Below are 14527 nucleotides of genomic sequence, written 5' to 3' on the forward strand. Positions count from 1 at the left end.
TAGACATAGTTTTTGTACAATAACACTTGCACAATATTTCATAGAACACCTACACATCTTTCATAATATTTTACATGTTCTGTAGAATCCCAAATGTCTCCACTCCTTATTTGTTATTGAATACTAGGGGACAACATACAAGTCAAATGCCCCACATTTCTGGTGTAACAGAAAACACTAGATTATGCTTAATCATACAAAATAACTTAGAATTCACTGTCTCAAATCACTGAAAAATTATTTTAGCCTACATAGACCAGATTCTTAGCTGATAATCAAGCAAAAGTCCACATAGGTATGCTCTAGTTTTTTTAAAAATATAGGTTCTTATAACATGCTTCTCACAATATTTTTGAGAGCCTTCTAGTCATTATTCAACTTGACTAACATTGGTCATGTACCAAGACAGTAACTTAATACATTAAGCCACTGCTGTGATGAATTATCAAAGATATAGTCTATTAAAAAGTCCAAGACTTGAAAAAGGCAGTCAGTATAGAAACATGCCTGCCTCCACTTCTTGTAGCTACAGAAATATATGTATATTACAATAGCATATATGTGGATGCTGTCAGGTGAGCACCTACAAGGTTTTGATAGTACTTTGTTTTTTTTAATTGTTCTCCCCTACACCTTACCCCTGGATGGAGAGGTATAATTTAGCCTTTGCTATCCTGCTTTCAGTAACAACCTACCCTTTTGGATTTTCAGATCAGTGTTGCCAATTGTTATTGATAACTATATTAGACATAATACTTGGAGTTTTCCTTAAATTGCCACTTCTTGGAGTCATCTGATTACCTAAGGGTTTTAGGTTTCTTCTTTTTGTTTGAAAAAAGTCAGTGTCTAGTACTTGTGGAGAATAGCTTGAAAATTTGAACCTCAAACTCAACTAACACACATATGGAATCCCAAATTTATTTCTATATATATTTACCAAATCTTCTGCTCTTTTAAGCCAAATCTCATGGAGGCTTAGCTTTCTGGAGACTTAGCTTGTGATTTTGGAATGACAGACGCTGGCAATATTGAAATGCATTTTGACAGAGCCCAGCATTCCCATTTGGAACTTCTCTTCAGTCAACAGCATATACAAGACCTGCATTGTTTCATTTTGCTTAATTTTCTGTACAGATTCCTTCCTCCTCATGATAAAGTGGACAAGCAAGACAGTTTTGATCTTACTAGTTTTACACCTGTTCACCAACTGCAAGAGAGCTGCTCTTGATTCCCACCAGCAGGAGCTCAGAATTAGCCCAAGTCTTCTCTTGCCCAATTTGTAGTGGCTTTATTAATGATCCAGCACAGGCATCAGTGACATATTTCCTCAGCTGAAATTCTGCAAATAAATGGAAAGTCTTACCAACTTATTCTTCTTACAGCAAAAATCTGTCTAGAAACCCCTTGAGGTACGTGCTTTCTAGCATAGCATTTGCCACCTCTGAGGATTGTGCAGAACAAATGGTGGCGGTGGTAGTGGTGGTGGTATTTGTCAGGTGGATCCATGAATGCCTTCAAATAAAATGGCTTCCATAGTCTGATTTGAACTGGTGGCCCAACTTTTCTTTTTTATCGACTACCCTGTCTTCAGCTCATTTCCTTTTTCCAAACCCTCCCTCCTCTTTTCTTTCTTTGCTTTCTTGCCCTCGTCATCTCTCCCTTCCCTTTCATCATTTTCTATATTTGCACCACCTCTTTCCTCACTATTCTTTTATTTCTGTCATCTCTCAGATATCTTGCCTTCCTTACCCCTCTGATGGATCCTTTGTCTTTCTTTCCCATCAGTTCTTGACAACTTTCCCTTTTCGTTTCCTTATCTTTTTATTTTAAATATTTTTTCTAGTCATAGTGTGTTTTTCCCTCTGCTCTCCCATATTAGAATATTAAAGATCGTTCCTGTTCCTCTAAAGGGGGAAGAAACTTTCAGATAAATATCTTTATCGTGCTCCTGAGTCCTATGACAACACTCCTTTTTAACATGGCTATTGCTGCATATAAAATGTGTAGCATTACAATAGTTAAATCCTCTACTTCCTCTACTTGCCAAGTTTTCTTACAGTACATCTGCTTAGCTAAATTCACCAGCTTTTTCTGTTTAAGACTGATAACTGTGTCTCACAAATATATCTCAAGAACACTGGCAATTAAGGAACAGTGAATATAAGGGATGATATATATGTGTTTCTTAAGGACTGTTTTTTTAGATATATGGATCAATCTGTCTGGACTGGTTTAAGAATAATGAATCCTGTATCCTGTGAGGGATTGGCCTATATGATCCTTGAGGTCCCTTCAGACCCTGCAAGTCTATTAATACAAACAATTCATTGCAACTATTTCACACCAAAATTTGAGATATCCTGATGGCAGAAGTTACATGATATGGTTTCTGTGCCCTGACTGGATGAGCCGAATGTTATAATCTGGGTTTAATTAAACTACTGATTGTTTTTTTAGTAGCTTGGGTCTTGGAATGAACTTCACATTCACCTCACATAATGTACATGTTTTGTGCTGGTCTTCTGCACAGGGAAAGGCAGCAGAACAAACAAACTTGGGAATTTTTGAAGAATGTCCTTTCAGGTTGCACTGAAGGAAGTAGCAGTGCTAAAAATCTTCAGGCATTGTACATTTATTAGTTGGGTGCAGAATATACATGTACCTTTACTTGGTCATATTCACACAAATCATTTCAGTGCACTTGCACAATCCTAGTTATGAAGGAAGAGGTTTTCCGCTAGCTCTTTGTTCCTGGATCCTGCCAAGGTATTCTAGAAAACCTGTCTCTCTGCTTTATCCTCCGGTAAATAATATGTGGTAAGAGTGGACATCCCATCTGAGCACAGCACTTCTGGTGCAATTAGTTGAATGTGAATGCCCAGAATTTGCTGCTTACGGGGACTAGTGTAGATAGAATAATGCTGCATGAATGCCAACAGCAAGTAAACAGAGGAATTGCAGTCACCTTAATGAAGCACATTCAGTTTTAAAATTTAAGTAGGTATTTGGGAAGAAGTGGATGTTTTTGGTCTCAACTAAATCTTGCAGTGTATCTACACTGCACATTGATCCGTATTAGGATTCTTCCTCCCATTTGAGCCTTGACTGTTCACCCTGGTGTCGACAAAGATACGCACCTAGATTCACTTGTCCCAGATCCAGATACTGGACATTTAGCCCAGATGGGGACCTATAGGAAAGTGAACTTTTACCACATATTATTTACTCAAAGAATGTTGAATTAACTGTCATGGTGTCTTTGAGGCTATATCTTCTGGTCTGCAGTTGATCTTGCTATCATATACCTGAACTGTTGCTGTTCAACTTAAGCTTCCCAGAGATGCTTGTTGAATTCGGTATACTGCATACATAGAAGTAATCATGAAATTTCCATTATCACTGTCTTCATGCTTCTCCATGTAGTAGCAAGTATCTGGTCCATTTTCTTAGTGAATTACAGTCTCTGAGCCATGCACCATTAAAGCTAAGATCCTGTCATTATTTAGATGCATAAACTTATCTGTTAATGTAGTCACCCTTTTATAATTTCTGTTCTTCCAATCAGTTTATTCTGGTATGTGTTCTTGTTCATTTTGAGCTCAACTAGGCAATTTCAGCCAGAAACTGGAGTTCTTCTCATTTTTATTGTTTGTGATCAGCTGCTTATTGTTATTTGCAAATGCGAAAGGAACTGCTACTCCGCTTAGTAACTGAATATAACTTCACAAACTTTCCATTCCCTAGTACAAGGGGCACATAACACCTACCTATTTTATTTTTTTTCATGGTTTACCAGCATTCACTTGTCTCATAACTTATCAGAAATGGAAATTCTGCTTATAATTTGTCTCATCTTTCTGGCTCTGTCTATACTACATATTTTAATGGATTTTTATCCATTTATTAGAATGATTGGTTCCAAACCATTATTTTGTAATGATTTATTAGAATGACCAATTTTTGTCCCTATGTAACATAGCTGAAAAAACATTTTCACTAAACATGGTCTATTACTTCTCAGCCCCATCTGAACACTATATGGTTGGTCTTTCTGTAACGGGGTGTGGATTTTCTGTTTTATTGTCTACAGGAAAGACAGGTCACCGTAAGTATGCCTGTGAAACCAGTTTGGCTAGTAAGACTCCTCCCAGTTCTCTGTGTGATAGGGAATTATGGAATGCGTTGTACCACATGCTAACGTTACTGTTCTACGTACTTAGCCTCCAGATATTCTTTCCTATGCTGAGGCAGTAATTTTTCAGATTTTTCCAGAATACCCTTCTCAAATGCATCCTAAAGAACATGCAAGTGCAGGGGGGTGGGGGGGAATGTCCTCACTAGCCATTCACAAAAGCATAAAATGTCTCATGTTAAACTGACAATCAGTTAGCTCAAAGCTAAAGTCTAGGCAAACTCTACCAGTTACAAAACCAGAGTTGCATATGAACAGGGCTGTAGGGAACTTTAAATACTCACTGCCTTTATGAAACTTTTAGCAATACAGAAAGAAAATTGTGAATACTACTATAATAATAATAATTGTATTTCTGTTACACTAATTTTGTAACACCTCAAAGCACTGGATTACAAGCAAGAATATGGATGCCAGTGTAACTGCAGAGCAACACCTCAGCAATAAGAGAATATATACTGGAATAAATAAATATGAAATCTGGCTTACTTATTTATAAGGTCACTGGTCCTTCTGGTTATTTGTCAAATTCCACTTCCAGTCAAGAAGAAATCTGCATAGACTTAACTTTCTTGAAGAAGTTGCATCTTGAAATGAAAAAGGGTTTCCGTTCACTCGTGTCCCATTCCCTACTGTGAGCACAGGTGTTTCAAATTCCTCATTGCTCCTGAGAACAGTTGCACCAGCTGAGGCTTCCCTCCGGAGGCAGGACAAACCGTGCTATCACACTACCTTCCTCCCCTAAGAGTTCTGCCTGGGGAACGAGCTACTCTAAATTCTAGTCACAGATGCGTAGAATCCCTGCCAGTTCAACCTGCCTGTGAAATGCACTGAATCACCTGGCCCTGCCCAGTTTGTGGGTTGCACTGTCTTGATCCTGACCTCATAACAGAATACAAGCAGATAGCACCTTCCACTGATAAAATTTTCCACTACCAAGGCTTAGCATGCTGGATTATGCTTTTGCTGGAATATACAGGGCTAAATTTTCTACTGGTGATATTGGACACAGCTCCACTGATGTTAATGGCATTTTGCTTACTTATAACAGGTCATTTATCTAGTCCACATTTTTTCTTGTACTCTTTCCAAGGTGCATATACTTTATGGAATATACAGGAAAGCATGTAAAGAAAGAATGCCACCATAACAAGCTCTCCCTCTCAGAGAGAAAAGCCATAGAATCTCTAAGATCCAACCACCAAATAGTAATAAAACCAGCTGATAAAGGAGCTATCGTTATCCTTAACCATGAAGATCACATAAAAGAAGCCAACTCTGACACCACCTATGAAAAACTAGAGGAAAATGCAACTCCCCTTTTCACCTTAAAACTCAAAACCACCATCAAATCATTTCCATCTGAATTACAAGGAAAACTACAGAACTTGATCCCCCCCACTACCCAACCCAGGGACTTTTTACACACTCCCTAAAATCCACAAACAAGGGAACCCATGCAGACAACTTCCTATGGCCCAAAACACACTGAATGGATCCAGACCATGCCGGGGACAAGAAATGTAGAACCTGCCATCTTATCTCCACCACTCCCACAGTAACTATACCCTACAACAGAACCATCACCATTCCTGGATCTTACACCTGCACCTCCAGAAATGTAATATATTTCATCCAGTGCACTAAGTGCTCTAATGGCAAATATGTAGGAGAAACCAACTATGCACCAGAAGGAATACACACCAAAAATCTACCAAAGACAAAATTGTCCAGTTACCTGTGTTACAGGGGTGTAGGTTGTAGTCGTGTTGGTCTAAGGACATAGGCAGACAAGGTTCCTTGGGTGAATCTGATATCTTTTATTAGACCAACCCAAATAGTTGACTCCTCAATCTACATTTTCACTGACTACCTGTTTTGTATGCATACAAGCCCAGCCACTGGCTTCTTTACATTTTATTCCATCCAGGAAGAGCACATACCAACTGCTGAAACTTCCTTAGCCTGACGAAGGGTTTTTGAACCTGAAAGCTTGCCTAATAATTATTTTCCAACTATTTGGGTTGGTCTAATAAAAGATATCAGATTCACCCAAGGAACCTTGTCTGCCAGTTACCTGTGGGTGCACACTTCTCACAAGACAACCACTCTCTCCAATCTCTGAGTTATAATCCTGAAAGGAAATTTACAAAACACCTTTCGTAGACAAGCCTATGAACTTCACTTCATAAATCTACTGGATATAAAAAATCATGGACTAAGTATAAACATTGGACAACACATAGCACATTATAACCTGCTTGCCATCTCATAACCCCAGGTAACATTTTACCAGCTACATTCTATCACAGGGATAGGCAACTCCCAGCACACGTGAAGAAAACATTTTTTTTAAGTTGCTACACCAGGCTCTCTGTAGCAGCCACAGGTCCCAGTGCCATGACAGGTACCAGGGAAAGGGCAGGAGAACACAGTCTGTGTTCTGTTCACCCCATGCCTGTGTTTGTGGCAGTGCTAAGCACTTCAAACTCAGCCACAGCATCCCTGCCTGTGTTTTTCTGACTCCATCTCTGGTGCCTGGGGGCCAAGGAGGGGAAGAGAAACCAGCGGCAGCAGCAGCTGCTGTCACCTCTTGTACCCAATGCCTGCACTGCTTGCCCATGCACTTGCATTGCCTGGGGTGGGGGGGAGGGCAGCCAGGCTCTGTCAGCCAGTTCTCATAGTTTCTTCCTCCTCTTTCCCTTCCCCCACTTTCTCTTTTTCTAGGGAGAGCTGCCTTCCATGGGGAACTGGCACCCATTGCAGCGGGGGAGCCTGCATGCAGGTGGGCATGAGACCTGGAGCCTTCCAGGGGTGGGATCCTACACTGGATGGGGTGGTTGTGCTCCCTGGGAGCTGCAGGGTGGTGAGGTGGGGATACAGGATGTCTCCCTTGCTGCCCCTGCCCACTCCTGGAGCTAGCTGCCAGGCACAGCTGAGCAGGGCATGAGCCCCCCCCTCCCAGCCCCTTCCAACCTCCAACACACACTGTGCACCGCAGAGCCCAGCCCTATGGCTTCCCCCTGCCTCAGTGCTACCAGCCTAGGGCTACTTTCCAAACCAGGATTAAATCGTGTAATAACCCCTCCTCCCCCAGCAACTGCAAGTGTTTCCCTGATGAATCATCAGGGAAGCAAAAACATGCCAATGTTTTGGTCTCTTTGCTGGTCAGGAGCAAGCAGCAGAGCTGCTGGAGCCCCTTGGCCAACCAGCAGCAGGGAGATAAAAACGGTGCCATGTTTAAAACTGCAGTTTTCATCTCTGTTGATCAGGAGTGAGCTACAAGTACAGCTCCTCCACCAAATCAGCGGAAAGGTGGCATGAAGGGAAAGCTGCATAATTAAAAGTGCTGCTGCGTAGCCCACTTCCGCCATGAATTTGGTAGGTCCCCATCTTTTTCCTTTTTTTCCTCTGTTCTTTTTCTTTCTCTCTTCTCCTCTTTTTTTTCTCAAGGTCCCCTTATTTTCTTCTCTTTCTTCTCTTCACTCTTTTTTTTCTTTTCTCTCCTTTTTTCTCTCTTTTAATCTTCTCTTTTCCTTTTTCTTCTCTTTTTTCTCTCTCCTTTTATCTATTTCTTCTCTTTTCTCTTTTTTACACAACAACAAAGGCAGTATATGAAGTTTTGTTTATTGTCACCAGGTTTAGAATTTTTAGAAAACCTGGTATTCACTATAAATAAATAAAAAAAGCAAGCAACACTTATGATTAACTATATTAATACGCAGTGTTCCCTGCCATGTACCACCCCCTAGTTTCGTTTTTCTGGCATGCCGGCACTCCAGCACCTTATGAGGTAGACACTGTATTTTTCTTAGCACCAGGTCAACATTTTCCCTCTCTCCCCAGCCCACCTATCTGTCAAACACCTATCGTCTCCCATGGCCTCTAATCCTCATTGTATCTGCATTTTGCATATTGGCTTTTTCTATTCCATCCAGGAGAACAGAAAACATTAACAGACTCTCCCTATGCCTGAAGTGTGTTTGTGTCCAGAAGTTTACAAAGAACAATTTTTCCAACTATTTAGTTGGTCTAATAAAAGAGATCACATTTACCCAGAGAACCTTGTTTGCCTATGTCCTTAGACCAATACGACTACAACCAACACCCCAGGAAAGCATGGACTTCTTTATAGTGACCCATGCTAATTCTATGTCCTGTTACATCAACATATATTGGTGGCTGGCCCAGTAACAAAAAGGCATATTCAGGGATGGTGACGGGCATTTCACACAGAAATTTACATGGCACAAATGTTGTTTGTCAGAGAGTTTAGCTAAGGTGTGCTGGCCCCAGATCTTCTCTAGTGCTAGCTTGCTTTGGCTTGCTTCCAGTTACCAGACATGCAGATCTTCTGCCTGCCTATCCAAAACCCCACTGTGTTACAGCACCCTTACTGCTTAGATTTCTCCTGTGAAAATCAGATCCTATGCATTTTTGCAAAATGGATCTCTAGAACAAAGGCTGAAATTCATGTGAGAAGTCACACTTTGGCATCCACCACTATTGTTGAATTGAGAATGATCTCTGTCCTGTACCAGACTCCAGTATTCACTATGGGACAGCTTTATCTACCCTTCACCTAAGAGGGGTATGAATTTGTACCTGCTGCTTAAGTACTCTAACCACCAGGCCATGAAGTAGACATGACCCATTACACTCTCCAGCCAAAGGGTATGTCCTTAGTGAGATGGATTGTTGCCTGGGAAGTGAGACAACAATTACAGTACCAAAAACTGCAATTATATGGCTAGGCACCTGTCATGCAAATGTTGGAAAGGTAAATACGATTTTTGCAAATTTAGCCTTGTGGATTGTCCAATTTGCTTGTATTTACGTTATAGATTCTTTTCACATTTTTGATTTACAGAACAGGTAGAAGTCTTTTTAAATGTATAACAAAAAAAATCTCTCTGGCAAATCTAGGATTTAAATTGGATGCTAATTAATATACAAATGTAACCCTTTATGCAGCATTCATTGGCATTTTTTTTTTTAATATAGTTGACTTTTTTCTTTATGACCATTTCTTAACTGGGTTCACTCCCTATCAATGGCTACATGGTCATTACCATTACTTTCCCTGCCCCAGCATGCATCCATGTGTGAAGACACATATACTGGTTTCACAGTTCTGATTCTGGGTTTAGTAATCTTGCTTAATAATATGCTTAGATGCCTCAATGACCACAGTCATCTCACCCACTAAATCTGGGGTAAGATTCTTACTTCCTTTAGTTTATTTTTCTGTACCCAAATTGAGATAGTACTCTGGCTAGAGAACAGAGAATGGAAGCTGGCGAAAGGTGATGCAATTATCTTTGGAAGCAGAGAACCGCCACTTAGGAATGTTACCCATTTCTCTAGGAAAACTGGGTCAGCTGTCACTCACATTGCAGTCTGAATTCTACAATTTATAATGAAAAGGTCCTAGAATTAGCTCCAGAAGCTGGATGCGAGTGATATCTCTGTTGTTCTTGAGAGTTGTTAAATACTTACTGCATGTGATTGGACTAATTAAAAGTTTTTAGCAAACAAATCCTTGTTTGTGAAGGCATAAAAGCTAAGAGGATTAGATGTTTCTATGTTATTTAAAGTAGATATAACTACTAGGAAACAAAGTTGTCTCTGTTCATTTTAAAAATTGTTACCCCTCACAGGTTTTGATGAAATTGGTGACGAATGGAATCAGCCTGCCAAAAAGACTCCCATTATTTGAACCTGTAACATCCTTCTCATTTCAAAATTAACAAGATGACAGTAAATCACATGTATGCCTTCATTAAACAAACTTCACAAAGGTTAACACTTCTATCTAACAAGGAAGTGCCTCATATTGCATACAGAAGTCTTTGTTGTCTTGAATAGTAACTTTGATTAAAATCATATGATCTGATTTTAAATATCCTTTTGGTAAAAGAAAGCATACATGCTTCATGTTATTCCAAGAGAGTCTTAGTATGTCCTTCACTGGATACATTGGTATAAGCAAGTGTGCGGGCCGGGAGCGGTCCGAGGCCCTTTTTTCGCGCAGCAGGCTGTGGCCAGCAGCCCGGACACGCCGGGTCGGGGAAGGCAGGCGGCACGCTAGAATTAGGCACGGACGCTTAATGGTTGATTTAAGATTGTTTATTTACACCGTAGATGGTTGCGGTGCAGGCTGGAAAACTTCCAGGAAAACTTCGCTTAAGTCCCAGTTTAAGGACTCGGACAGAGCTCTGGATTCACTCACACGAAGTTTGCTAGGCTCCGTGGAACTTGCGCGCAGGGAAGGGTACGTCGAGGGATTAGGCGGTGACGGGGAGAGGCGAGAGGCTGATCAGACCCCTATAGCCTTCTTGAGATACATGCTGGGTCTGATAGGCTCTGCAGCGCTTAGAGTTCTTCACGAGACGTGAAGTCTCCTCCTCCTGATGCTCATGGAGTCCTCCAACTTGTGCGGAAACCACTCAAGCCTTTTATACGGCTAGCAAACCAATCTCTAGCTGCCACGAAGGAATAATTTAGAACTGACCAACAGTGGGGCACAAATCTGAATACAAATGGCGGGAACTCCTTGCAACGTGCATTTCTGTGTTGCAACGAAGAAATGCACCCTGCAAAGAAAGCTACAAGTGGCGGGAAATAATTCAGCAGTGCCGAAGCACACACAAACAAAAAGCACACCCTTGGGTTGTGACAGCAAGTAACATCAAAAATAGTTTACGACAACATAATTTCAACCATTTCTAGTGATAAAGCAAAAAAAGCATGTACATATCCTAAGGCTCAGCAGGCATTTCAATACATGATTACATATAGCACCTGAATTGTAGGCGTTAGCAATTTTCTATCACTAACCAAAAAGCTACCATGAAGTCTCATTAATAGTACCCAGTCAATGATTATTTTAACCATATTTCATGCTCGGAACCAAACTAATTGTTCAGTTCCATTGGGAACAGATTCTTTTGAAAGCTTCCCCAACCAGCACAGATTAAGGCTAAGTGGAATGCTGAGTATTTTGCTCCCCACCAACATTCATCCCTACCAGAAAACAAGCAGAAATAGAACATCCTCTTCCTCCCACGCCCAGCACCGACTTTCATCTTAGTCCCACTCAAGAATTCTTGCACTTACTTCCACGTAAGGATGTGTGGCTCAGCGGACAGCTAGCTGCCTTCAGCATCTTCCTCTGTTATTACCCATTATTTCTGTCTTGTCACATCCTTTCAGGCCTCTGTTAATTTGTGGCACAGAGATCCCAAAGGTCCTAAGCTTCTGACTTGACCAAGCCCCCCATCTCTTTTCCTGCATAAGCCTCATCCTCGAAATGTTTACTCCTTCAGGTAGCAATGCCTAAAATGATTCATTGGGCTCTTTTGTTTGGGGATGGACTAAGCACACAACTGGTATTGGTGCCTCCCAAAGTGGAATATTAACTGAACTATATTTTTAGCACCAGTAAAGAAACAGAGATCTGCAATAAGGAACAAAAACAAAAAACTAAACCCTTTCCTCAACTCAAAATAAAACTGTAGTGGAAAGGGATCACCAAACCCTATCGTGTATGTAACCATATTATAAGGGTTTATATTGTTCTACATTTAGTAGTACTATTAGCAATACTGCAGGATTGTCATTAAAGCCCTGAAGTCATGATGTGAGTTCTGTGGCTCACATTCGATAGCTCATTTGTGGGTGGTCTGGGTATGTTATGTATGCACAAGCAGGCTCATTTCATTTCTGATATTAGCTTACCAAACAAGATGAAGATACCACATAACCAAGGCCTGACCCTGTAAGAAGTCAAGGCCAGGAATTTCTAATGATACCACTGAGCTTCACATACTAAGATCATGGAGGACTGAATCCCACGTCTGCAGTATTTCTATTCAGAAACAACTGAGTATAGCTTTCCAGAAACCCTCAAAGCCAGCACTGAGGTTTTGCCTGCCTTAGGGAAGATGGGAAAATTGGAAGCAGAAGTACTGTGAATAAACGGAGTTTTTATGGCTAAACTAAAAAACAATCTTTTTGAGTCAACCCAAAGCAGTTTTTTTCTTCAGTTATTTTCACCAAAATGAAAAATGAAAAATTTCAGGCTGAATGAAGCAATTTGTTTCTGACTCTCTTTTTTAACCCCCTACTCAAAAAGCTCTGTTTCTAAACAAAACCTTGCTTCAAAACAAAAAGTTGAAAGGATTAATTTAGAAATGACATAAAAAAATGTTTCAAAGTCTTAGAAATTTTTTTTTTCCCAGATGGATGTATTCAATAAACTCAGTCTGAATTTGCAAATAGTTTCAGTGAATCCCAAACTATTTGGGTTTTTGGAGTTGTTGGGTTTTTTTGGCAAATAAACTACACAAAAAGCTTTGCCTAGCCCTTGCTGACAATTTTTGAAAAACTGCTCACTTTTGTGCATAAATGGGAGTTGTTGGGTGTGAAGTTGCTGTTCCTAATATTCTGCAGCTTCAGACAACAGCTAATTCTTCCTCCATAATATAAGTGGCTCTAAGTCATAATGAGAAACCCAGAACCCAGCAAATTGTATGCATGTAGGAAAAGACAAAATTCTTAGAAGAATTTGTATAGGTACATTTTTCTGTGACATTTTACTTGCAAGAGTTACCCAGGGAAACTTTTCTGGGAACACGTGATACTCTATTAATTGGTAAAAGGCAGGGTAGAGACACTTTACAGACTAACTAAATCAGAAATGCTCAAGCTTTTGTGAGCCCAAGCTCACTTGTTTGCCTCTCCCACTACTGTCCCCCTCTCCACACCCTTCCTCTGCTGCCTTTTGCATACAAATCTCTCTATTTGATAAACTGTGCTGTGCATATCCTTTTACTGAATCAAATGAAATAAGTTTAGGCTCACAAAAGTTTGTGCATCTCTACCCTGTCTTCACACTAATAGGGCTAACTACCTTTCTGTATTCTTGAATTAAACAAGAGCCTAATAAGGGAAATGGAGTAGAAGGAGGATAGCTGTGAGAACCTCATCTCGTATTTTGTAAGGAAACAGCCTGTGTATGTTCTGTTTCAACATATTAGTGTGGGCTGGTGCTGCCTCTAGCTATGAACTTCAAATTTGGTATATAAGGATCTTGCTAATCTGGGAGGAAGATTTAACAACAGTTTCTGGCTTTTTTGCAGAAAGATGATCCAAGCAATCTGTAGGTTTTTAGGCTGCTGAATAATAGAACAGATTATGAAGACACAAATGCACTGAATAGTAGCAGCTGCATTTTCCTTCCAACCGACATTTTATGGTTGTTGGTTTTTTTTAAACACACAATACGTATTACACATGCAATACAGTATTGCAAAGACTAATAACTATGGTGTGCCAAGAAAATTGCTATATAGTTTGCTTTGAATATCTCAAAAGGAACTAGTAGTTGAGGCCTTATTAACAAAGGAGAGACAGGATGCAGGCAGGTGGCAAATACCATTAGTTGCCATGGGATTTCAGTAGTGGTTAGAGTGTGTGCGTGTTTAGGAAAGAATGGCTTCCAAGTGGAAATAGGGTGATGTATTCTACTAAAATGCTATTCAGCTTCTAACTCCTGATCTATACTGGATTTTGCCCCAGCCTGGCTCAGTGGCTGTGTAAATCAAAGAGAATATTGTCCTTCATTTGAAAGGGAGCAGGATCAAGTCCAGTAATGAAAGGACAGTTGGTATGCTACGTGGCATTATGTGTTTGCCTACATTATGCAATGCAGTAAGGAGTGAAAACCTGTCTAACACACAACTGTGGTGAGCTCAAGGACATACTGTTATTTGTTTTGCAGGTTTACTTCTCTAATAGGGATTAACAGTGTACTACTGATATCTTCCATAATAAAGTCACACCATTGCCTTAATTTAACCTTTTAAAACCTTATCTAAACTTCCTAGTGGAATGGTTTGTTTGGGCTCATTTCTATAAGGAAGAAGAAATCTTTCACGTTTTATAGTTCCAATGTTTCTGCTGCCCCCAGCACCCCCACAATTGCTTTCCTTTTACCCACAAGCATAACATGCCTACAGCACAGAATATGAAAACCAGGGAGGCAGCTACTTTAAGTCGCCAACCTTTGCTTTCTGGAAATTCTTTGGTGTATTACTGCATAGCAGAGTGGTGTGACAAGGATAAAGAGATTAGAAGTAATTTCATTTAACTCCTTCTTCTGGTAAAATCTGCAGAGGGCATTCACTTCCAGCTAGGAGTAGTGCTGGAATTCTTCATGAATAATTCAATGGAAATACAGGAAAGTTAAGAAACTAACCAAGGAAAGAGGCTGTTAAAGTACTAAAATAAAACAGAGGAATAATATAAAAAGCATTGAAACTGCCAAAATGT

At 40.2% G+C, this 14527-nt stretch overlaps 1 protein-coding gene across 5 annotated transcripts in view; it reads right to left on the reverse strand.

Annotated features, from left to right (window-relative positions):
* The window catches only part of RBM47 (RNA binding motif protein 47), a 142533-nt gene that overhangs the window by 94308 nt on the left and 33698 nt on the right, over nucleotides 1-14527 (reverse strand). The window contains exons 1-2 of one of the 5 annotated variants that reach the window (XM_019480784.2): nucleotides 4682-4927; nucleotides 1186-1339 (exon numbers count right to left, since the gene is read on the reverse strand). The exons of 2 other annotated variants lie outside the window; for them this stretch is intronic. The gene's annotated coding sequence lies outside the window, so the exon portion shown is untranslated. Of the gene's footprint in view, nucleotides 1-1185; nucleotides 1340-4681; nucleotides 4928-14527 lie in introns of those variants that run through there. 2 more of the 5 variants (XM_019480789.2, XM_019480796.2) reach the window with 2 other exon arrangements.

This window comes from Alligator mississippiensis, chromosome 2, assembly GCF_030867095.1.
Source record: "Alligator mississippiensis isolate rAllMis1 chromosome 2, rAllMis1, whole genome shotgun sequence".
Taxonomy (NCBI): domain Eukaryota; kingdom Metazoa; phylum Chordata; order Crocodylia; family Alligatoridae; genus Alligator; species Alligator mississippiensis.